The sequence below is a fragment of the Mastomys coucha genome, unplaced genomic scaffold, assembly GCF_008632895.1.
Source record: "Mastomys coucha isolate ucsf_1 unplaced genomic scaffold, UCSF_Mcou_1 pScaffold13, whole genome shotgun sequence".
NCBI lineage: Eukaryota > Metazoa > Chordata > Mammalia > Rodentia > Muridae > Mastomys > Mastomys coucha.
This window is the reverse complement of record NW_022196895.1, coordinates 49,285,580-49,308,737: the sequence shown is the minus strand read 5'-3', so window position 1 is coordinate 49,308,737 and position 23,158 is coordinate 49,285,580. Positions and strand designations below refer to the sequence as shown.

General features: G+C 42.2%; 1 protein-coding gene and 1 non-coding gene across 3 annotated transcripts in view; both read right to left on the bottom strand.

Annotated features, from left to right (window-relative positions):
* The window catches only part of Prdm6 (PR/SET domain 6), a 105,816-nt gene that overhangs the window by 60,672 nt on the left and 21,986 nt on the right, over nucleotides 1–23,158 (bottom strand). The window lies entirely within an intron of this gene.
* On the bottom strand, nucleotides 15,038–15,144 carry LOC116087960. Its single transcript, XR_004117722.1, has one exon. It is a non-coding gene; the product is annotated as a U6 spliceosomal RNA (small nuclear RNA).

Sequence of the window (23,158 nt, the reverse complement as noted above, 5' to 3'; positions counted from 1 at the left end):
ATCCTCAATGCCCTCTCGCAGCCTGCAATGCTTTTCTTTGTCTTTGTGTTTGTGGGAACAGCCTTGGTTTTGTGAGCTGTTTGGTGCCTTAAATATTTTTCACATCCTCTGGTCTGAATCATTGATGTCCTAGCTTTCATCTGAAAGGACACTAAAATGTTTTCAAAGCACAAAAGCAAAAGCAGCTCTGTTCCCGTTCAGAAGATAACACTTTGTGCAAGACTTTGTGGTTTTCAGAATACTTTGCTTTCTAGTACATGCCAGCCGTCTAAGAAGGCTAGTTCTGAGATAGCCGTGGCATTTAAAATAAAGGAAAACAAAGAGATAATTTGGCTTCAGCCAAAGATCTGAACTAGTTAGGAAGAACAGGGATCAGCAAGTTTTCTTTAAAGAATTTGTCTCTTTGCTTCATGCATTATTTTGGTGCGATCTGATTGTCCTCGACGCCTGTGGGGAGGGTGAGTATCTTTGTACTGTGATGTGATTGGCTGCTTAAGCCATGATGTCTGTGACGTGCATCGCACACATCTGCCTGCTGCGGAGCAGTAACTTGAGATGATCCATGATCCATCCATTAAAGTAAGTGTTAATTTCTAGGACTAGACCACAAACAGCTTAGCGGGAATCCTACCGGAAAATCATGGGTGGCCAAGTCAAGATAATTTTTTTCTCTGTTTACAGTTATTCTTGCTTAATTTCATTCAATTAATCCAGTATATGACAGACATATGAAAAAACACATTCAAATATGCTCATAAGCTATATCTGCCACTATAATCTAACATATGTAAAAGCTTACATGCTTCTGAATGGATGGTGGGGAATCTTAACATGCAAACTCATGTGATCAACACATTGGCTACAGGCTGTTTCATTGCACCTCTTTTCTGATTCACTTTTATCTTGAAATTGCATGTGTCCACCTGGCTTTAGTTTTTTCTATGCCAACAGTTCTCAACCCATGGGTCGTGACCCCTTCAGAGATGAACAACTCTTTCACAGGGGTCCCCTAAGACCATCTATTAAAGAACCCAGATATTTACATTACGACTCATAACAATAGTAAAATTACAGTAATGTAGCAGGGAGGTGGTGGCACACACCTTTAATCCCAGCACTTGGCGGAGGCAGGAGGATTTCTGAGTTCGAGGCCAGCCTGGTCTACAGAGTGAGTTCCAGGACAGCCAGGGCTATACAGAGAAATCCTGTCTCGAAACAAAACAAAACAACAACAAAAACAAAAACAAAAACAAAAAAAAAGTGAAGTAACAACTAAAGTAATTTTATGGCTGGGAGTCACCACAACATGAAGAACAGTATTGGAGGGTCTCAGTGTTAGGCAGGTTAAGATCCACTGCTCTACACACTTCTAAGCACCAACACATAGCTCTCAGCTGGGATGGGGTCCTACCTTCTTCTCAGTATAACAGTTACAATTAAAGCAGGGGTTCCCAACCTCCCTAAGGCTTCAACCCTTTAATACAGTTCCTCATGCTGTGCTAACCCCTAGCCATAAAATTACTTTCATTGCCACTTCGCAGCTGTCATTTTGCTATTGTTATGAATTGTAGTGTAAATATCTGTTTCCCCATGACCTTAGACGATGACCCCTGACTCTGACCTCCAAAGGGGTCGCAACTCAAAGGTTGAGAATCACTGAGTTAAAGCCTTCACTAATTAGAATACCATTGCTACGAAAAAGAAAAGAAAATGTCTGAGCTCAGTGTTAAAGCTCAGGCCGGTCAAGCACAGGCTCTGAGTTCAATCCCTAGCACCACCAACATAGAGTAAAATGCAATTTGTAAAGAGAAGCACATTAAAAAGATACCCGTTTTTAAAAGAGAGAAAACAAGAGCCCAAATGAAGTGGTAAAACCATGCCAGGAGGAATATCATGTAAATCCCACATTTATTTCAAATATATTTTGAGTTTTTACAAGGGGAAAAAGTACAACTTGGCTAACAATTAGAGAAAGATATTTAGGAAAAGGACAAAGTGATTTGGAACTGGCTGGAACTATTTACAAAGGAGTAACCAAAGGTTTGTAAACTGATTCTTAACTGGTTTGATTAAAAGAGGGTAATTAATAAATGACAAGACAGAATGAAAAGTTCATTGTGCCATTTGATAAACCACCCAAGAAGTTAAATCAATGCCTTTCTGTTTAATTTCACTATTTGTTTTTCCATTTGAGCTGCCAATTTTCTAACAAGTTGCAGAAGGAAGTGTTCTTTCTCTCTTTCTGTCTGTCTTCTCTCTCCTCTGTTCTCTTCTCTCTGTCCTCCCTCCCTCTCCCTCTCCCTCTCTCTCTCTCTCTCTCTCCCTCCCTCCCTCTCTCTCCCTCTCCCTCTCTCTCTCTCTGTCTTTCTCTCCCTCCCTCCCTCTCCCTCTCTCTCTCTGTCTCTCTCTGTCTCTCTCTGTCTCTGTCTCTCTCTGTCTGTCTCTCTCCCTCTCCCTCTCTCTCTCTCTCTCTCTCTCCCTCTCTCTCTCTCTCTCCCTCTCTCTCCCTCTCTCTCTCTCTCTCTTTCTCTCTCTCTCTTTCTCTCTCTCCCCTACTCCCTCTGATTGACAAACATCAGAGAGTTTTGTTTCAAATCAATTGAACTTTCTCCAGGTGATCCCTGCATTTGTCATGACATTGTGGTCCAGTCATTATTTCACCAACCCTCTGTAACTAGGCCCCCCCTTCTTAGCCTCTTTGACAAGAACACCATAACAATTCACATCACCCTTGACCTTCAGGGTGTATATCATCTTGTCAACACATAAACAAACACACTATTGGTTGTATTTTAATAGATTCTGTAAATATCAAGATCCAATTTATCAAAAGGTTCACCCTGAGTGACAGCTCTGAATTTCTGCCTTGCATTTGCAATGCTAATTCTGACTTTTAATTTGAAAAGGATATTTGAGTTGTGATATGTCCTTCTGTCTCTGGGTTTTTTTGTGTTTTATTTTTTGTTTTTCCAGGAGAGCATAGGAAGCTACCAGAACTGTATTTTCCTCTATATGGTAGAAGCTTTGCCTATGGTTCCGTTTCAAAGGAAGGATGCTAGAGTTACCACAGTAGTAACTGTGCCCAGCTCGAGGACAAATACACAATACTTTTTTTTCTCTCCCTTGCCCCTTCCCTTCTCCTATTCTCTCCTTCTCTCCCTCTCTCCCTCTCTCTTGTCCACCTTTTGTTTCTTTTCTGAACTGCTGAAATCAATCATTGTGCTTGGGGCTGCACACATGCCAGGAAAGCATTCATTCTGCCCTGTTAAATTACACCATCCCCATGAGAAAAATGTATAGGCTAGGTGCTAGTGGTGCACACCTTTAATCCTAGCACTCAGGAAGCAGAGGTAGGCAGATCTGTGGTTCAAGGCTAGCCTGCTCTAAAGAGTGAGTTCCAGGATAGCCAGGGCTACACAGAGAAACCCTATTTCCCAAAACCAAATACTACTACTACTACTACTACTACTACTACTACTACTACTACTACTACTAATAATAATAATAATAATAATAATAATAATAATGGGAAGAGGAGGGAGAGGAGGAGGAGCAAGATGAAGGAGGGAAGGAAGGCAGGAAGAAGAAAGGAAAGATCTATAGGATAATCCTACTACTGTCCCATTGCTCAGTCAACCACTAAGCAGGGGAAAAAAAGATTTTATTTAGAAGCATTCAAAGCTTCCTGAATTGTCAACACACTCTGAGAGTTCTTCCAGAGATAGGACTGTACACCTGTCCTTGTGAAAAGCATTAAAAAGTGCTTGCTTACAAAAAATCCAAAATATAGAAACTTCTCTCTGACAACTTAGAAAGAGGAAACAGATACAGAGAGAAACAACTCACAGGACTTTTTGTTATCTAAACAGAGGAATTTGTTTACCCTTTTATGTGAAATTTGAACCAGCAAAATCTCTAGTTTTGAAAGTTTCAGGATATTTCCTCATATCCATGCGTTCTATGCATCAACAGAGCTTTAGCTCTGAAAAGACCACAGTGTACAGGTTCATCTCCAGAAGTGAAGAAAGAGAACTGGGATATCTCTCTAGGAACATTTAAAAATGTATCATCAAGAAGAGAAACATCGTTTAAAGAGGACATGATTCAGAATAAGATACACACCCAGGTCGGGAATAATGATAGAAGCTAATAAGTCCCTCCCTTGGTGTTACACACACAGAACCATGCGCTGCGCTGAGTGTTTTATATGTTAACTCACCCCAACACACCCTATTCTATACCTCATGGAAACTAGTCTGCAAAGCCTCTCTTCTGTGTTTGAGGCACAGGAATCCAAACACCTAAGCCAAAGACATGCTTTTAGACGAGGACAGGGCTGTTGAAATGCGAGCCTCAGCCATCCATGCTACCAAATGTCTATCCCAGTACAAGGCAGGTAACAAGCACTTGGTTCCAATCAACTCTCATCACCACTGTACACTCAGCAAACACTGGGCGAGCATGGAAATGTACAGCTGAGTTAGACACAACCTTCCACTTCAGATTGCGTCTATTCAATCTACTCAGATACTCAAGTTTATGGATACAGTGTCTCATCGTGCATATGAAATGCATCCTCTTGGAGCCTCAGCTTTTAAAAAATATACTTAGTAGGGAATAATTAAATTGCCCTCAAAGGGGTGGTTCTAGACTAAGGGGAGTAATATATGCAAATTACATAGAGCTCATCTGACCTGGGGTGTTTGTTGCTAATGTTAACTAATAACAAGTATTTAACAAAATGAAAACACCGCAGCAGCAGAAAATGTTGTGTGCTAATCAGAATAAATACACAACTGCACCTGTATCAAATTCTCAGACAAACTCTGCGGAGTGAAAAATGTCCAACTGGCTATTATTTGGCTCAAATGTAAGTTTTAATCCTCTTATTAGCATAAAAACCTTAATGGATTGATGGATTTGGGGTTCTTTTTGTTTTGTTCTGTTTTGGTTTTGTTTTTTGTATTGTTTAGAAATCTCTAAATAAATGTCGAGATTGAAATAAAGCTATCAGACTATAGATCCCTGTCTGCCTTGTTTTAGTCAAAGTAATACATGCTCTCTTCTGCATTTATATAAAAAAAAATGAGTTAGGCATACCTTTAATTGCCCTACTTGGGAGGCAGAGAATTTGTGGCCATCCTGGTTTACACAGCAAGTTCCAGGTCAGCTAGGGCTACCTGATGAAGAAAAGAGGAGGAAGAGGGAGAGAAGGAGGTAGAGGAGGAGGAAGAAGAGGAGGAAGAGGAGGAGATGGTCGTCATAGTGGAGGAGGAGAAGGAAGAAGAAGAAAGGAGGAGGTAGAGGAGGAGGAAGAGGAGGAGGTGAAGGTGGTGGTGATAGTGAAGGAGGAGGACCAGGAGGAGGACCAGGAGGAGGACCAGGAGAAATGTCTGAGGATGTCCTGATTCTCCAAGGTGTGTCAGAACTAGGGCGAGCAAGATGGCTCAGTGGCTAAAGGAGTTGCCGACCAACCTGATAATCTGAATTTGATTTTCCCAGATTCCACATTGGTGGAAGTTGTCCTCTGACCTCTACACACATGTGCCTTGGCATGCATGCGCCCACACACATACACAGAACATATAAATAGATTCATTCATTAATTAAAATTTTAATGTGTCAGAAATAACTGCTGTGGGAAAGGGGGCAGAAAGGAGAGTGGATTAGGGGAGTAAGGACTGGATTTTCTGATTTTTCCTTGCTTACTGCTAAGTGGAATAGAATTTTATGTTCTTGGGACACTCACAGAGACCCTATTATATACAGGCAATGTGCTATTGAATTTATAACATTTCGTTTTATTTAATTTTTATAAAATGAAGTGATGTTAGTGTGTCCCAATTTGGAATGGGAGAAGGAAGTTAAGGAAATTTCCAAGTAACTTGCCTCAGGTCATATGAAGCTTTGCAGCTGAGACCCAGCCTATGTGGCTGAGAGAGGTCTGTTCATTACATCACCACACAGCTCTTCCCTCGTGAAGGTCCTCTTTGTGTCTAGGAGTGACAGGAAGCTGGATACTTGGGCAAAACTACATAGTAACCTTTATCTGCTATCCCCCGAATCCTGCCTGTTTGTAATGCAAGGTGTCACACATACCCTGTAATTCATTGGGTTAAGGATGGGTGCACAGGTTTAATGAACATGCCTGGACATTCGGATGTGTATTTGCTAATGACCATCTATGGAGCAAGATCTGAATTCATACAAATCTACATGGCTTCACAGAGCACATCCACATTTGCCTCCTCTGTACATCCCACATTTGAAGAGGGGTCCCTTACCTCCCAAAGATCAGCTCTAAGGAGAAGTGAGAGTTTATTCTCAGCCTGTGGGTTCCCTTCTTTTTTCCTTCTTTCCTGTCAGCTTCTGTAGGAGCCAAAGTTATACTGGAGGCTATTGTTGATGCAAGATAACAAGCCACGTGTTCTCGCTCCCCAAAACAAGTCTGTTTGCCTCAACTGCATTAGAGGTGCCTGATCACATGTGAGTGGGAGGTACACAGGTAGGAAACACTTCAGGATACATACTTGCCCCTGATTAGACCTGGTTGAAAAGAGCATAGCCTTGTAGGTCTGGCTTTAGGAGCCTCTGCAAAGTGTGCCATTTTCTGGAAACCCTGGGATGGGCCTGGGTGAAATATCTGGCCAGTATTTAATTAAAGCTTGCTTCAGATTTGGCTCAAAAACTGTGGTAGTGGTCTTATTCTCAACTGATTACTTTAACACTTGCCCTAGTATTTCCAATGAACAGGAAGTATTGGGAGCAGGGTGGGATATCTCTGTCTAAACTTTGACACTATGGTTTCCCCTTAGGTTTACTGTTAACTCCTTTTCCCCAAAGCATCGATGACAACAAACCTTTACAGAAGCATGGTGAGTCACACCAGCATCGATGCGTCATACCCTACATGAGAGAGGCTGAGGGAGGAAGGTCACCATGAGTTTCAAATCAGTCTGAGCTACATAGTGAGTTCCAGGCCTTTCTGACTACATTAGACCCTGTCTCTAACTAACTGACTAGGTAGGTAGAGGTGGTGAGCAGCTGAGAGTGTAAAGGGAAATTGTATGGGAAACTGTAATCACAATGTTTTTATATGAAATGAAATATATGTTCAATGAAAGGAAAAAATGGTGGATAACACCTGAGAAATGACCCTGAGGTTATCCTCTGGCCCATGCTTGTGCCCACACACAAGCACAGGAGCACACACAAAAGAATTAAACTATACCTGCGTTTAGGTATAAGGTGGTAGCTATTACAATGGTTCTCAGTCTGTAGGTTGCAACCCCTTTGGGGGGATCAAAAGGCCCTTTCACAGGAGTCCCCTAAGACCATTGGAAAGCACAGATACTTACATTAGGATCCAAACAGTAGCAAAATGACAATTATGAAGAAACAATGGAAATAATTTTATGGTTGTGGGTCACCCCAACATGAGGACCTGTATTAAAGTCACAGTGTTAGGAAGGTTGAGAACCACTGAGCTAGCAGATCATTTTCATGACTAGCTGAGCCTAGAGAAAACACTCAAATAGTATTGGCCTTTGCCAGGGGTCCTGCCTCCACTGCTGCTATCAAGTCACTACACTAATTTCACCCCGGGGGTCAGGGTGAAGGGTGATACACTTGACCAACTTTAGGTCTTACTTTCAGACTTTGAAACATTTTTGCTCACCTGCTTTGACATTTTGTCCCAAGCAAAGTGGAATGATTACTCAACATGTGACAAAACTCATGGTGTCCTGGTGGCAGCCCCGAGCCTCTCCGCCTGTCTTCAGAGACGCTTGCTGGGCTGCCAACTTGACACAAGCTAGAGTCATCTGAAAGGAGGGAATCTCAGTCAAGAAAATGCCTTCATCAGATCTAGCTTTAAAGCATTTTCTTAATTTGGGATTGATAGGGGAGGACCCCAGCCCAATGTGGGTGATTCCTTCCCTAGGCTGGTGATCCTGAATTCTATAGAAAGCAGGCTGAGTAAGCCATGGGAAGCAAGCCAGTAAGCAGCATCCCTCCATGGCCTCTGCATCCACTCCTACCTCCAGGTTCCTGCCCTGTGTGAGTCCCTATCCTGACTTCCTTCCATGATGAATAGCAATATGGAAATGTAAGCTGAATAACACTTTTCCTCCCCAACTTTCTGTTTTGGTCATGGTGTTTCATTGTTGCAACAGAAACCCTATCTATGTCACTACCCAACACAACTCACATGAATTCCATTCAGGGTGCTAAGGAATTGTTTGGTAGAGACCAACTTCGTCTCTACATCCTTGACGTTAAGATGTCGTTATGACCCTAAAGTAGTATCTCGACAATCATAAGTGAATGATCACCTATCCTTCCCTGGTACAAAGGAACCCAAAAGAGTAAATACAGACAGAGAGAGCCAAGTTCAGCCTAGACAGAGTCCGTTTGTAAGTTGCTCCCCAAGATCTTTGAGATAGGACATTGTTCATTTCCTATCCAGAGCCCACATACTGGACTCAGCATCTTCCAGAGCCTGAAGGTCTTTCTCTACAGTGAGGCCACTTTGGAAAACTGCCTCTTTCCCACATTATGTCTGACCCCAGAGATTCTTGTTTTCCCACCTTTCAAATCTATTCTACAGAAATCCAGGGGGGTGGGCGGTGAGGGGGAGTTCTATTCCAAGTATTGGGTAACTATTTTCCCAAACCAAGAGTATTCCTAGCTTGCAATCTGCCTTAAACTGATCAATCCCACATGAGTAAGATGGAGGGAGGAGGGGCCGTGTCAAGCCAACTTTGCATTTCTGGCAACTGGTTCACTGTATATTTCATTTCAAAGGCCTAATTACGTTTGCATAAATAAACTGTGCTACGCAGCTTGATGCATGGCCATTTGTCATATTAAAACAATGGCACCCAAAGTAAATCCCCATTAACATTGTTTAACTTTTATGCTTTGGGGTGTTTGCTACTCAAATGATTAAAAAATGGAGTGATTTATGACATCGCAATTTAAATGAGGCAACAAAACAAATAGACTGTGAGTCACCAAGACTTAAAATGTACTAGGAGCCTAACTGGATTAGCTGTGAAAAAGGCACCCATGGCTGAAGAATCCCTGGATCTATTCTGTGTGTGTGTGTGTGTGTGTGTGTGTGTGTGTGTGTGTGTGTGTGTGTGTGTGTTTATAGCTTCCAAAGGGTACAAGGTGGTTTTTGAACAAGATGCATTTTGGTTTTAAGTTTTATCAAGTCACCCACACTCACTCTGCAGGTAGATGGTGTAATCAAACCTTTAGGGTATACAAAATGTAAATGGAGCATAAGTATAAAATCTTTCCAAACTTAGTTGAACCACCATGAACCTATTTCTATTCCTTCGACTTTCTTACGTTTAGAAAACTCCATAGTGTGTCTTTATTTTATATAGAGGAAAAATGCCGAGTTTGAAGACCGTTCCTTCCACAGGCCATGGCTCAGTCTTCTAAACTGAAACACCTTACGCTGGCCAATAAATTAACAAGTGACAGAATTAGCCAACTTTCCAGATATTTCTGGTCTTCACCATAAATTTCTGGATGTAGAAATGTTTGGTTTCCGTTGCTATCCAGCGGGTCTACTTTGCTCCCAGGAAGAACCATGTCAAGTCCTAACCCTGTTCCTCCTAAATGGGGGCAGTGTTAGACTGTGGCTCTGAGAAACCAACATTCCCTGCTCCAAACGCCAGCTCCAAGCTGGATTTTTGTTTTGAAGAGCAGACTTGGATCCGTACCGCTGTCCACAGAGCAGCGAGATTTTTGCTGTAGCCTTGAGAACCAAACTTCCTGTGTCTGTTCAATAAAAATACTTGGAGGTCTTTTAAAACAAGGCACCATATGAATTGTGTCTCTAAACAGCACAAGAGTAAACCGAAATTTGGCTACGCTCATTCTGCCAGTTTGAGTGGCTAAAGTGAACAACTTAAGATAAAATCCTTTCCTTTGGAGTCCGAGTTATCCTGCGAGCCATCTACACTGAAATAATTATTTAGAAAATCACCAGATCGGCTTTTCCTGTCGGGCTACATAAACAGGGACTTCTGGTGCAGTTGTTCCACTGCAGGGCAGTCACAGCACAAGAGGAATGCATGTGCAGCTTGCCTTCCATGGCAGTGTCTGAGGTCTAGCCTACCCTGAACCCTATGGAAATTAAGCAGTGATGTGCACCTCTCCAGCCTCCGTCCTGTTGCACTGAGCCTTGTTTAAAGGCAACAATCTACTCCAAGCCACACAATTCTCATATTTTTAAAACTGTTTGAATACCCGAGCACCCCTTTCCTCCATCCAGATCTCAGCTCTCTCCTTGGCTTCTCCACATTATTCCTTGTTTAGTCTCCCTGTAATGAGAGGTCATACAACTCCTGATAGGTGAGGCAGCACCAGTGCAGCTAGAACAGCCAAGGAAGAAGCTGGAGGCAAAGCTAGGGTTCCGGATCAAGTGCGAATCTCATTTCAAACATTTCCCAGGTAGATGCGGAGCCTGCTTGGGAGAAGCTAGGAATCCTATATCTCTGATCTCAGAACCAGTACACACTCAGACAGAGATGAGGAACAAAACAAATGAAAATGAGCAATCAATCTAAAACTTTCATTTCTGCAAACTCGGACCATTCAGATCCTAAAGATACCTGACAGTTCCCACAAAATGCAGTCACTTCTAGGATCTGATATTGCACTACCTCTGCCACAATATATGATCTAAAAGCGATTATATAGAGATGATAGATGATAGATAGATAGATAGATAGATAGATAGATAGCGAGAGACAGACAGACAGACAGACAGACAGACAGACAGACAGACAGACAAATCTAGTAGATATATCAATAGGCGGCCACATGGTTCTGAGCACTTTAATCCTCTAATGAGAGTCCAGGGTTCTGAACGGACTACAGATCTAAAGACCCCCAAGGGTATATTTCTAACACAGGGCAAAAGGGACAAACAGGAGACCACCAGTTATGATAGCCCTCAGAAACATATGTAAGGTACTCTGCTAAACACAACTAGTACACAAAAGGACAGAGCAGGAAAGTTGCTTATCACAGAAAGAGACTGCAGTGTAGGCAGGGGATTGGAAAGCAAGTCCTCTATTGCCCAATCAGGAAAGAGGCTGATATAATTCTGAAGGTAAGGAGGTTGAATTAAAAGCTTTAAAATGTGAAGTACTCTTCTCAGGGTCATAAAAAAATTATACCAAGAAAATAGTTATGGGTATACATAAAAAATCTGTAAAGATTTTCATAGCATAGAAAAAATTCAAATGTGTCAGATATCCAAAATGAGACTATATATGTGTATCTATAATATATAGATATACATATATATATATATATATTTGATACCAGACAGCTATTAAAGTATTTATTTTTTAAGTACAGAATGTTGTGTTTCATAAAAGTCACAAAAATCATTAGATTGTAAAATTGGTCTTTTAAGAAAGTATATTGCTGGGGCTGGTGAGATGGCTCAGTGGGTAAGACCATTGACTGCTCTTCCAAAGGTGCTGAGTTCAAATCCCAGCAACCACATGGTGGCTCACAACCATCTGTACAGCTACAGTGTACTCATATACATAAAAATAAATAAATCTTTTTTAAAAATATTTTAAAAATTAAAAAAAGAAATTATATTGCCATAGGGAAAATGAAATATGGGAAAAACAGATATTACAGGTTGGCTTTTGTTTCTTCTCCATCTATTTTTAGCTTTCTATAACAATTACCTTCTGAAACCAAGAAAAAAAAAAACACACAAATAAAAGTCACATAGCCACAGGTATGGCACCACAGATTGAGGGATTAAAACAGGTGCTGCACATCAGAAAGCAGTAAAAATCACCTGCAGACAAGGGCAAGGAAGGGAAGCGGCAGAGAAGCTGGGACCCAGTATGCAAACAGGTCACACTTGGGGAATGAGTAAGTGGGCAACTAGAGATAATTATCTTTAGAAAAGTTTATTCATTGACTAAAAAAAAAAAAAAAAAAAAAAAAAAAAAAAAAAAAAAAAAAAAATCATTCCAAAGGTGTTTTAAATTTGCCCCTTTGTTTTTGTTTGTGACTGTAGCCCAGGCTAACCTGAAACTCTTTGTGTAGCACAGGCTGGCCTGAATCTCAGAATCCTCATTGCCTCCTTCTCTTGAGTCCTTAGAATTACAGTTCCACGAGACAGCACACAATCAATCTGTTTCTCTCTACAGAAATTCCCATGCTCCTTTGTTCATCAGAATGCCCTGCAGAGCTTTCTGAACTGTAGATCATCCAACCACATCCCTGGTGACTCAGCTTCAGTAGATTAGAGGTAAGAAGCAAGGGTACTTATTAAAAAAGAAAAAAAAAAAAAAGACAATTCTCCCTAATGAGCTGCCCCACATTAACAGAGCTGCAAAAGATAAACAAACCAACTATAAGAAGCATGTGAGGAAAGATGAGGGCCCATTGAAATTGGGTATTAATAGATGGTTGATCAAATTTTCAGGCGATTATGTGGTGGGTTTTATTCGTATTTTTTGAATCCCTATCTTTCAGAGATAAACACTGGAATGCCTGTAGGCGAGTCCTTAGGGTGACTGTGATTTACATTAAGGTATTTCAACAAGGCAGGGCATTGTGACATAAATGAGCAATCCTAGCATGTGGACTGATGACCAACAATAGCACACGGTGAGGTGGCTTCGTGGGTAAAGGCTGGAAAGCCTGATGGCCTGAGTTCAGTCCCCAGAACCCATGGTGGAATAAAAGAAAAGAACCAGATCCCCAAAGCTGTCCTCTGACCCCGCATGCGCACTATGGCCATGATTATATCCATTAGGGTCTGTTTGAAATTTCTAAAAAACTTAAGAGAAAGGGGGCTAGGTCTTCAAGGACTTCAGCTCTGATGCCCAGGGCATCCCATAACCTCAGCTTTCAGGGCTGGAAGGTAGCTCGGCAGTGGAATGCACACTTTGCCTGTGTGAGACCCCAGGCTTGAGTCTCAGAGCCTCGCCCCCAACACATTCAGTTTTTAGCATGAAAAACAGAAGGAAGGGCCCTTAGGGCAGCTTTTCGAAACCCACTCTTGAAAAAAAAAATTAAAGAATGTTACAGTTTTGTAAAAAAAATATGACCCGTATTTAGTAAACACCTATCTGTATATACCAATCACTTTGAATAACCCTATAAGAGAAGTGATCCATAACAGAGCAGTCTGAATCACAGTTCCATAAAGCCAAACATGTGCAATATCTCTCACTAGTCATAAAAATATTAATTACTAGTCTAGTTGTTAAATGTCTAGCAATAAGGAAATAGTTAAGCAAATTCTGACTTATCTATTCAGTGGATAATAAAATAAATATAATTATTGCAAAAAATTATTAATTATACCAAGATACGTATAGATAATAATTTTAAGGAGAAACTATTTTTAACATAATAGAAATACATACCTAAGATTTTTTAGGAAAAAAATACTAAAACTTTCTCTCTGGGTGGTAAGAGAGTTTTTTCCCAGGTGGTAAGCCATGAGAATTTAAATTTCTTTTATATTTTTTCTCAACTATGGATAGTGATCATTAAGTACCTGTTTAGAGAAAAAAGAATAAATCCTTAGTTTAGTAAGAAACTAAGCATTATCTGCTAGACAGTTCTGTCGCATGGGCAGAGACTGGGGCCGACTGAGGTCCCCAAGTTGGGGCAAAGCTTCCCATTATGGTCATTCTAGTTCCATCATACAAACAAACAGCAGACAACCTGGAAGGGGATCAGGATAGGGATGCAACACATTCCCACATAGAATATTTTTTAAATTATGCACATTTGTTTCTCTTTAAAGTTTTTTTTCCCCCAATTCCATTTTCTCAAAATATTTATCCATTGCTAAACTTCAACTTTATAAGATATACTCAAGATCTTTTTGGGACAAAGTCAATTGAGGATAAATAAATATACACTCGCCATAAAATGAAAAATACTCAGAAGTGGACCAATATAACTCTACAAATGACTGTGGGCTAGCAGAACACCGAAGGATAGATAAGGTGAGCAGTGGGGGGTGGGGGGGTGGGTCACATTTTAAAACTCAGATCTTTTAAACGAAAACATGCTGAGATATAAACTAAAATACAGTATTTTTAAACCATGTTTAAAACTAACTTGGTTTAGTTTAGTAGCATAACCGTGGCTGTATTTGAACCGGGGATGTATTTGAATTTACACTGTCTCCTCTTTAGCTCGCCTGCCCAAATTCCTTTCCGTTGCTTAACTTGCAGACAAGAGCTATCATTGCTGGTTTTAAAGGGATGAACTTTCTGAGATGGGTCTCTCTGACACTGCCGACACTGTAGTTCTAAAAACAGAAAATTATAGATTATCAGAGAAGGAAGTTTAGAAGTATCAGCGTGCGGTCTGAAGCTTGCCCTGGGAGGCCACCCAAAAAGACAGTTTTCCTCGTAGTCCCAGCCCTGGGCTCTAATCTCCAGTCCACAGGCTGATGCATTCCATTAATTCCAAGAGGGGGCAGGGCCAGGCACCTCGAGGAAGCTTCTGGTCTCTATAGCATAGTAGTGTGTGATGTTGCTGAAGACCAAGGCAGTCCCTGGAAATAAGACCAAACCTTGCCTTGATGGGCACCTGAGACCCAATGCTCAGTGTTACCATCTCTCCCTTGAGTTCCTTCTTCATTCACACTTTCAGAAACTGCCAATCCGGAAGTGGAGTATGAACCATCCAACCCTGAGCTCCTACACAGGTGAAAAATATATTTGTTTTCTCCCTCTCTTCACACAGCTCAGTGCCATTTGCTTAAGGACTTGATCACTGGTTCTCAACCTCCCTAATGCTGTGACCCTTTAGTGTGGTGGTGACCATCCCCTTGCCCATAAAATTATTTTTGTTGTTACTTTGTAACTGTAATCTTGCAACTATTATGAATTGTAACTATCTGGTTTTTAATGGTCTTTTAGGGTCACAACCCACAGGTTGAAAACCACTGGACAAGATAAAGGGAGAGGCACTTGGATCTTTTCTTCTTTTTTGTTTTGTTTTGTTTTTTAAAAAAAATATGGAACGCTTCATGAATTTGCATGTCATCCTTGCGCAGGGGCCATGCTAATCTACTCTGTATCATTCCAATTTTAGAATATGTGCCGCCGAAGCGAGCACGGCACTTGGATCTTGAATCGACCTGGAGACAGGCAGTGTCACAAACCTAAGTGATTCCTCTCTGTACCAGCTGAAGACTTTACAACTAACTGCATGGCCCCTCCATTGGAAAGAAATAAAAGAGAAAAGAAAAGCAAAGAGGAAAGGAAAGACAGAGAGAGGAAGAGAAAGCAGGGGTCAATAAAACCTACAGAATAACTTAGAGTACGAATGCTACCTGTCATACTGCAATGCCTGCTTCACTTCAGAGCACTGTTCCACCTGGACTCACTGCCTGGCTCCTCCTGGACTATCAAACAAGATGTCTACATCCTACACCCAAGTCATTACAATAGTCAAATGCTCTGAAAGTCCTACGAGCTTGGGCAAACAGTCTGTATATAATTAACATCTGTAGGGATCAGAGGACAGAATTGTGGAGTTGTTTCGCTCTTCCCAACTTTCCGTAGGTTCCAGGGATTGAACACAAGACACCGTGAGCTGTCTCTCTGACCCCCAGGTCAACTTCTAAAGACAATCCTTATCCAGTGGTTCTTCTAACTTTTGCAAACAGTTATCGCCATCTTGGAATTCCATCTCCCCTGTTAGTTTCTCTGCTGTGTTGATTAATCTGGAAACACCACACTACAAACTAACTTCCAAAGACTTGAAATGACTCTCCTCCCCAACTTCGCTCACCTCCTTTACCATGCTGCTACACCTGCACACTCAGCCCTTCTATTATGCTCATGAAAGATGTTTAAGAGAATAAATCTCTCTTCTGAGCATTGGACAATTTCCTCATAAATTATAAGCACTTCCTGGGCACAGACTGTGTCTCCCTAATTAGACAGTCTTCCTTCATCCCACATAGACTTGGCACATAGAGAACACATGCCAAATAAAGACTGAATAACTAAATTCATGGCCCATCTAAGCAGACCATGAGCATCTCCCAAGCTGGAACCGTCTCCGTTGACACTTCACACACCTCCACAGCTTCTGACCTACCCCTTGCTCTGATGTTACTACACAAGCCCGGGACAGCATCTTTCTCCCTGCGTGACACCATCTGCAGTTGTCTCTAACGAAGCCCCTTATTCCTTCAGGCTCTGCAAGATTAAGTAGACCGCTCATCACTAGAGAACTACGAATGCCAGAAAACCCCATTGGTGACTCTGACCACATAGGAAAGGAATGAGGGGCATGGAATTGAAGCCCATCTTACTTCCTGGTCATTATCTACTGCTTTTAAAATATCTCTAAAGCATCCACTTTAAACTTTCCAGACACCAACTTGCCATGCTGTGAAGTTAAAAACATGAAATTTTCCATTGAGCCAGGCCACTAAACAGGGTTCTCAGATGCAGAAGCTACTGTTGTCCCACTTTAGCTGGGAGGGGGGAAAAAGACCAAATACCAAAGGTACCTCAAATGACCTACTGCCTTTCTCCGGCAGGCCAGCCTTGGCTTAGCTCTGAGCTCCCTAGCAGAGCTAGCTGGGGTCCGCGTGTGTTTGCCTTCTCCTCAGCTTCAGGCCACTTCCTAGAGCTCTAAGAATTATCATTGCATAACTCTAGAGTTGCTCTGAACTTGGATCCAAATTTAAATGAACTGTTAGGTTGCTGGGCAGCCATGGAGGTCCTCTGGGAAGGTGTCAGAGCCCAAGCTCTGTTGGGCTCCAGAGCTCCCTGGCAAGGGTGGCAAGTCCCAGTTGTATGCGGTTGCGTGGCAGGACACAAGACAAGAGGCTTGCAGCAGAACCTGGTAGCTGGAGAGCTGATTTATTCGAGGTACGGAACACAGGAATTTGCCAGCTACAAAGAAATGAAGTAAATTAGGAGGAACAAGGAAATTACTGGCCAGGAGACAGAGTTATTATGGAAAGCTGATTTCACTGTCCAAAAATTCAGCCTGCATTTACTCTCAAAATTATCCAAATATTTCAACAATTATCTGTTTATATGGTTGTTGTCTGGACATTTCCTGACTGTTCCTCTCCAGTTTTTCTTATAGTGTGAAAAGTATTTGCTGTTGAAATCATTTCCTAAGTTCCATCACAACCGGCAAAGTCTAGCCTGTCCGTCCTTGACAGCCCCAAAAGGTCTCAACTTGGACAAGATTTTTCAGCTGACCTAAAGCACATGTCCTATTACAGGAAAAAAAAAAATTTTTTTTTTTTTTACTTGTGGTACATAATTGAATTCGAGTTGTCTGTTTATCCCTCCAAGAAGCACTGTGGACAGTGACCCAAATGTGTCTTGTAAAGATATTTCTGTTTTCTTTGATAACTCCAGGCCCAGAATACCAGATGCGATATGGACAACCCTCTTGCCTTGAAAACAGTATTACTTTGACTGTGCATACTCCGCACACTGATGTCTTTCTTGTTTTGAACATTTTGGAAAACACAGAACATAATAACAAGGCCGTGAGTCATTCGCATGGAGGTGACTTACAATTCAAATTGAATTAACTGTAAATGCAAGCAATTTGAAAAAAAAAAAATTAAGGCCTTATGTTCAGTGTTGTCACAACATTTGTTAGGGATTTCAGCCCTGTGGAGGCGTTTAGTTCCAGGCTAACGTTTGCACAGATGGAGAGCTTCCCTGGAGCACAGAGGTCAAAAGAGTCAACTCAGCTTTATGCTGCCCTGCCCTGCGTGCAAGAGCTGAGCAGACAGCCTCTCTAGACCACGGCTTCCTCATCTCAGTCCCACCAGCAGGACAGAGCACTCTCTGATCCAGAGAACACAGAAACAAAGCCAACCCACCAAGCTGGTTGTGAAATGTCTTGTACGCTGAAAGGTGGCGGGTAAAATGTTCACTGTTGTTCCGAAGACCATTAGTGTAAAGGGAGTTTATCCATGTGTTTTCTCCTGCAGATATTTTGGCAAACCTGAGTCAGTACACTCATGATGTCAATTGATTAGTACTTTTTTTTTTTTTTTTTAAATAAGAGAAGGAAGAAGAAAGGGGAGGGAAAGGAGGAAAGGAAGGACAGATGTAATTGTTCAACTGTTTGTTAAGTAATTAAGTAGGCCCTATTTAGGATATACAGAATAACATTATGTTTACAGAGAATTTTCAATATGAGGACAAAATCTTCAAGATTTTAAGTCACAAACAGCATGTTTTCATCTACATCTATAACTTCAATAAGAAAGAATTATAACAAATTAGTCATGGCTTATTTCACATCTTAATGTACATTTCTTACAGGTTCCAAATTCTCCTTAACAAATGGTTTACCTTTACTATCATAAAACTAACATAAATGTTAAAAGTAAATAAAAGAAAGACTGTGAGAACTGAGGACAGCATATGCAGGTGTGTCCGCGTCTCCTGCACCACACCTGTGTGGCCAGCCTGGCTCACTAGGAGCTGGTCAAGTAAAGGGGACTTTTGGTAGGACATTTAGGTTAGAGACTAAGCCTCCCTCCCTTTAAGAAAGGGCTCAGTATAGGTCTCACCCAGAATATAGACTGACTTTATGTTCACAGGTGACATCATATTTAGGAGTGGCTGCATCATTCAGAAGCCATGTGCCTCAGTACATGATCGGCCAGAGGTGAAATCAAAGGCTACTCCCATGACTGTCCATCAGAGGAGACATCCCAGCTAACTACACAGCCATTGGCCCACATGCAGCCTATAGATTTGTGCACATGTAGCTTTTCAGAATTAGAGATACCGCTGCACCGCATAAAAGTTCTGCCCCGACTCCCTCCTCTGCAGAGCTCAGGTAGCCCTATGGATATAAACAATGGCCGTACACACACCTCCTAATTTATTTCTCCAGCTACCCCCTTATGCTCTGAGGTCTCCCATCAGCATCTACCCTTGTCCTACCACAAGGCATTCTACAAACCGCATCCGTCCAAGTGGTCTTTTGAAAACACGTTAGCGCCCCACTTAAAACTCTGCTTCACTCCAAATGAAATGCAGAGCCTTTGCCCTCTAATTCATCAGAGCCTGGCTTCTTCAACCCCATTTCCCAGCATGCTCCTCCAAACCCACCTGGATAGTTACACGATTCGTTCCTTCTTATACCAGCCCTCCCCTTGTTACATCACCTTCAAGTATAGGCAAATTTAGAAAGTACAAGGATGTGCCAAATATAAGCTTACCAAAGAACCTAAGACTACAAGCCATAGCGGGCCATAAAGCAGAACCTCAACATTATCAAGGTCATAGATGAAGAGAAAAGTATGCGAGTGGACATGACTCTGAGCAGTGAGTTCATGAAAAGCAAAAGGCATGAACCGACCAGAATAAGGAGGAAGAGCATTCTTAATGAAGAAACCCCCGGGGTACAATCACTGCTGTGGAAATCAGCAAGAACCTGGGGAAGAACAGGAGCTGTTGAATTAGCTCAACTGAGAGCTTATTCTATCTCTCCCCGACCCCTTCCTCCTAGTCTCTATTCTCCCCGGATTTCCTGTGTGTGACTTCCAGGGCATATTTTCCCTCCTTCCCTAATGGTTGCTGCAGAAAGTTACTTTATCTTCCCATGTGAGCCCCACAAAGTTCTTCCCTACATGCTGCCTACCGCAGTTGCTCATGGCCCCATCACTTCATAAGATTTCAGAGAATATAATTTGCAGGCCTATTGTTCTGGAGCACAAAGTAGACTAACTCTGCCAAGGGCCTTGCGGGGGTGGAGGGCTCTCTATCAATTTTGGAATGGATGGGGGCGTGGGGAATCTAAGAAACCAGTGCAATTTTCCACTAAGAAGGGAGAGCTCATATTCAGACCCAGAGATTAGGGTCAGTGTGATGGTGGTGAAGCCTGTGGCAGAAACGATGGCCCCAGAGCTTCATGGGAGCTGAAGTCAGACAGTCAAAGTAGAACAGGCAACAGAAAGCAAAAACAATCAAGGTCCCTACTATGGCTAAGGAAAAATCCTGACTTTGGCTCATCTAGCCTTCAGCAAATCTCTTTAATTCCTAGCCTCTGCCTGGAAATTTTGTTATCTGAAAAATAAGTAGTCCTAATTCACCAAGGATTATTTAAGGTAATCCTTGTAGGTCTGGGGATGTAATTTGGTAGTAGACAAATTGATAAACATGTACAAACCCTTGAGTTTGAGCCCTTAAGGGTCTTAACAGAGCACCTGGCACATAGCTTTAGAATAAGTATGTTAATCTTTAGTGCCGCTTGCAGAACAAAAGTATTTATCAAGTAAGTTGAGTGTACCCTGACAGTAGGTGCGCATACTTTTGATCCCAGCACTTGGGAACTAGAGGCAGGTGGATCTCTGAATTCCAGGCCAGCCTGATCTACAGAGTGAGGTTCAGGACAGCCATGGATACACTGAGAACACTGTCTCAAAACACACGCGACACGAATATGCGCACACACACACACACACACACATATACAAAGTGAACTCTGTGCTATGTATACTTAGCTGTTGATGTTACAAATATCTAAAGAAGTAATTATATTAACTTCAAATTTTTGGACTCATAGGCTGAAAGGACTATAAATAAAGAGGAAAAGGTAGATGCCTGTTTTAGAATCTCTAAGGCGGGGGCAGTTGGTAAACTCAATTTGAAACAATGTCAGGACAAGTGGTGATGCCCCCACAAGCTTTTGAGACTGGAGGGTTTAAGTCTGCGTGTGATGGAATAGGCCTTTAATACCACCCCTGGGAGGTGCAGGCAGAGGGATGTCTGAGTTCAAGGCCGCCTAGTCTACTTAGTAAGTTCCCAGCCAGGCAGGGCCACATAGAGAGAACTTGCTTCAAAGAAAGGGAGGAGAGGGGAAGAAGAAGAAAGGAAGAAGTAAGGGTAGAATCAGATAATGAAAGAACAAAACAATAAGGACTATGGAGTTCTCTGAGTGTGAGAATATAAAATCAAACAGGCCATGTACTCAGACTACCTGTAGGCAGGGGTCTGAGCAGGGGTAGCAACAGGGAGCCAAAGAGGAAGATGGGTGGCGGGGGAAGACAGTCAACTAGTGGATAAAGTTGGCATATAGAAAATTTACAGACTGCAAATCTCAGGGAGCAGATGGCCTCTCTCTAGGATAAAGGGGCTGGCAGGGGAGGTAGAGAGGGCAGCGGAACTGGATGTGACACTGCTGGGAGCTGAGGGGCATAAGGCTGCATATGTGACACAGATCAGGACCCAGAGAGAGCTGGACATACGGAAAGCCTTCTAGAGGGCACCTCCTCCCACAGCACACGGTGATTACTTAGGGCTAATTACACACCGCAGTTGAAACAGTGTAACTATACCCGCCATTCTGGCTGCTTCCTTATGACTAGCCATATAGAGATCCCAAGTACAGAAGAGATGCAAGTCATGGGAGTTCATTCGGCTTTGGCTAGATGTTCTGTAGTTCTTTATACTTCTCATTTTCCGCCTGTCTCTCGACCTACCTGCTTCATCTTGGGGGGGTGGGGGGAGAAGGTGGGTGAGGGAGATTGAGACTGTCCAAAGCAGAGTAGCCACAGTGTAGGAAGGATAAAGAAGGGAAGGATTAGAATGTAGCCAGGATAGGGTGGGGATCTCAAGAACAAGCAAGGCAAGAGAGAATGGGGGTACCAGAGACTAGGAAGAGGCAAACAGGAAAAGTGACAGTCTCGGGGCATGGAAAGGTCACTTTGATTTTTAATCACAGTTCTAGAACACCTGTTTGAAAAATGCAAATTCCTGGACCCTAATCCAGAGCCACTGAGTCAGAAGTTTGGTCCAGCAACCTCAATGGCGCTTGGCTCCCTACTCCTGGGGATTCTTATATCCCTAGACTAGAACCCTAGGGAAATGGTTCTCAGGCTGCGGGTCGAGACCCCTTTGGGGGACAAAGAACCCTTTAACAGGAGTAACATATCAGATATCCTGCAGATCAGATATTTACATTAAAATTCATAACAGTAGCAACGTTACAGTTGAGAAGTAGCAACAAAAATAATTTTATGGTTGGGGGTCACCACAACATGAGGTATTTAAAGGGTCACACAGCATTAAAAAGGTTGAGATTCACTGCTCTAGTGACTGGAGTATGACAAGTTCTTAGGTAAGATAAAATCACAGGATGCTTACCTAGTAGCTAGTTGTCAAAAGTATAGTTAGTAGTCTCTATATAGTATACATTGTTTCTTTTATGGTTTACTGTTTTAAAGACTGTGTCTCTCTATCTAGCTGAAGTTTGTCTCGAACTCAAAATCTTCCTGGCTCAGGAAGTGCTAGAAAGTGCTAGAATTCCAGCACACAGCTCTACATCTTTTATTATTATTTGGGGGACGTGTGTGTATGTGTGTGTATGTAAGAGAGAGAGAGAGAAAGAGAGAGAGAGAGAGAGAGAGAGAGAGAGAGAGAGAGAGAGAGAGAGAGAGAGAGCTTTGTGTCTCCTTGATTTTTCTAGACTTACTTGGGGCTCTCTGATTATGCTAGGCTGGCCACCTAGTGAACCCGCCTCCCCAAATCCTCCCCATTCACATCCCCTTTACTGGAATTAGAGGTGTGCACTACCAAATGCAGCCTTTTACATGGGTGCTGTAGGATCAAACTCAGGTCCCCCTAAAATTGTGACAAGCAGTCTGTGGACCGCATTACCTCTTCAGCCCCTGCTTGAGTGTTTGTGAGATAGCATCTTGTTTTGTAGCTCTGCCTGTCCCAGAATTTACTATGCCGGCCAGACTGGTGTTGAATTTGTAACCCTCAGCCAGTCTCTGCCTTCCAAAATGTGTACGATGACAAGTAGATGCTGGATTATTGTTCTTAATATTTGTTTAATAATAGTTTTGCCAAAGGTTAGCCAATTAGCTGGGTGTGGTAGCACATGCCTCTAATCCCAGCACTCAGCAAGCAGATCTCTCTCAGTCCTAAGCCAGCCTGGTCTACAAAGTGAGTTCCAGGACAGCCAGGGTTCTGCTACACAGAGAAACCCTGCCTTGAAAAACCAAAAATGTTAGCCAATTATCTGAGATTCAGAGTAGATACCCAACACACAGAACTCAGACCATATTGCAAGTAGCTAGGCTTGTGGGTCAGGGTTAAGGCTGGATGAATTGAGATATTTT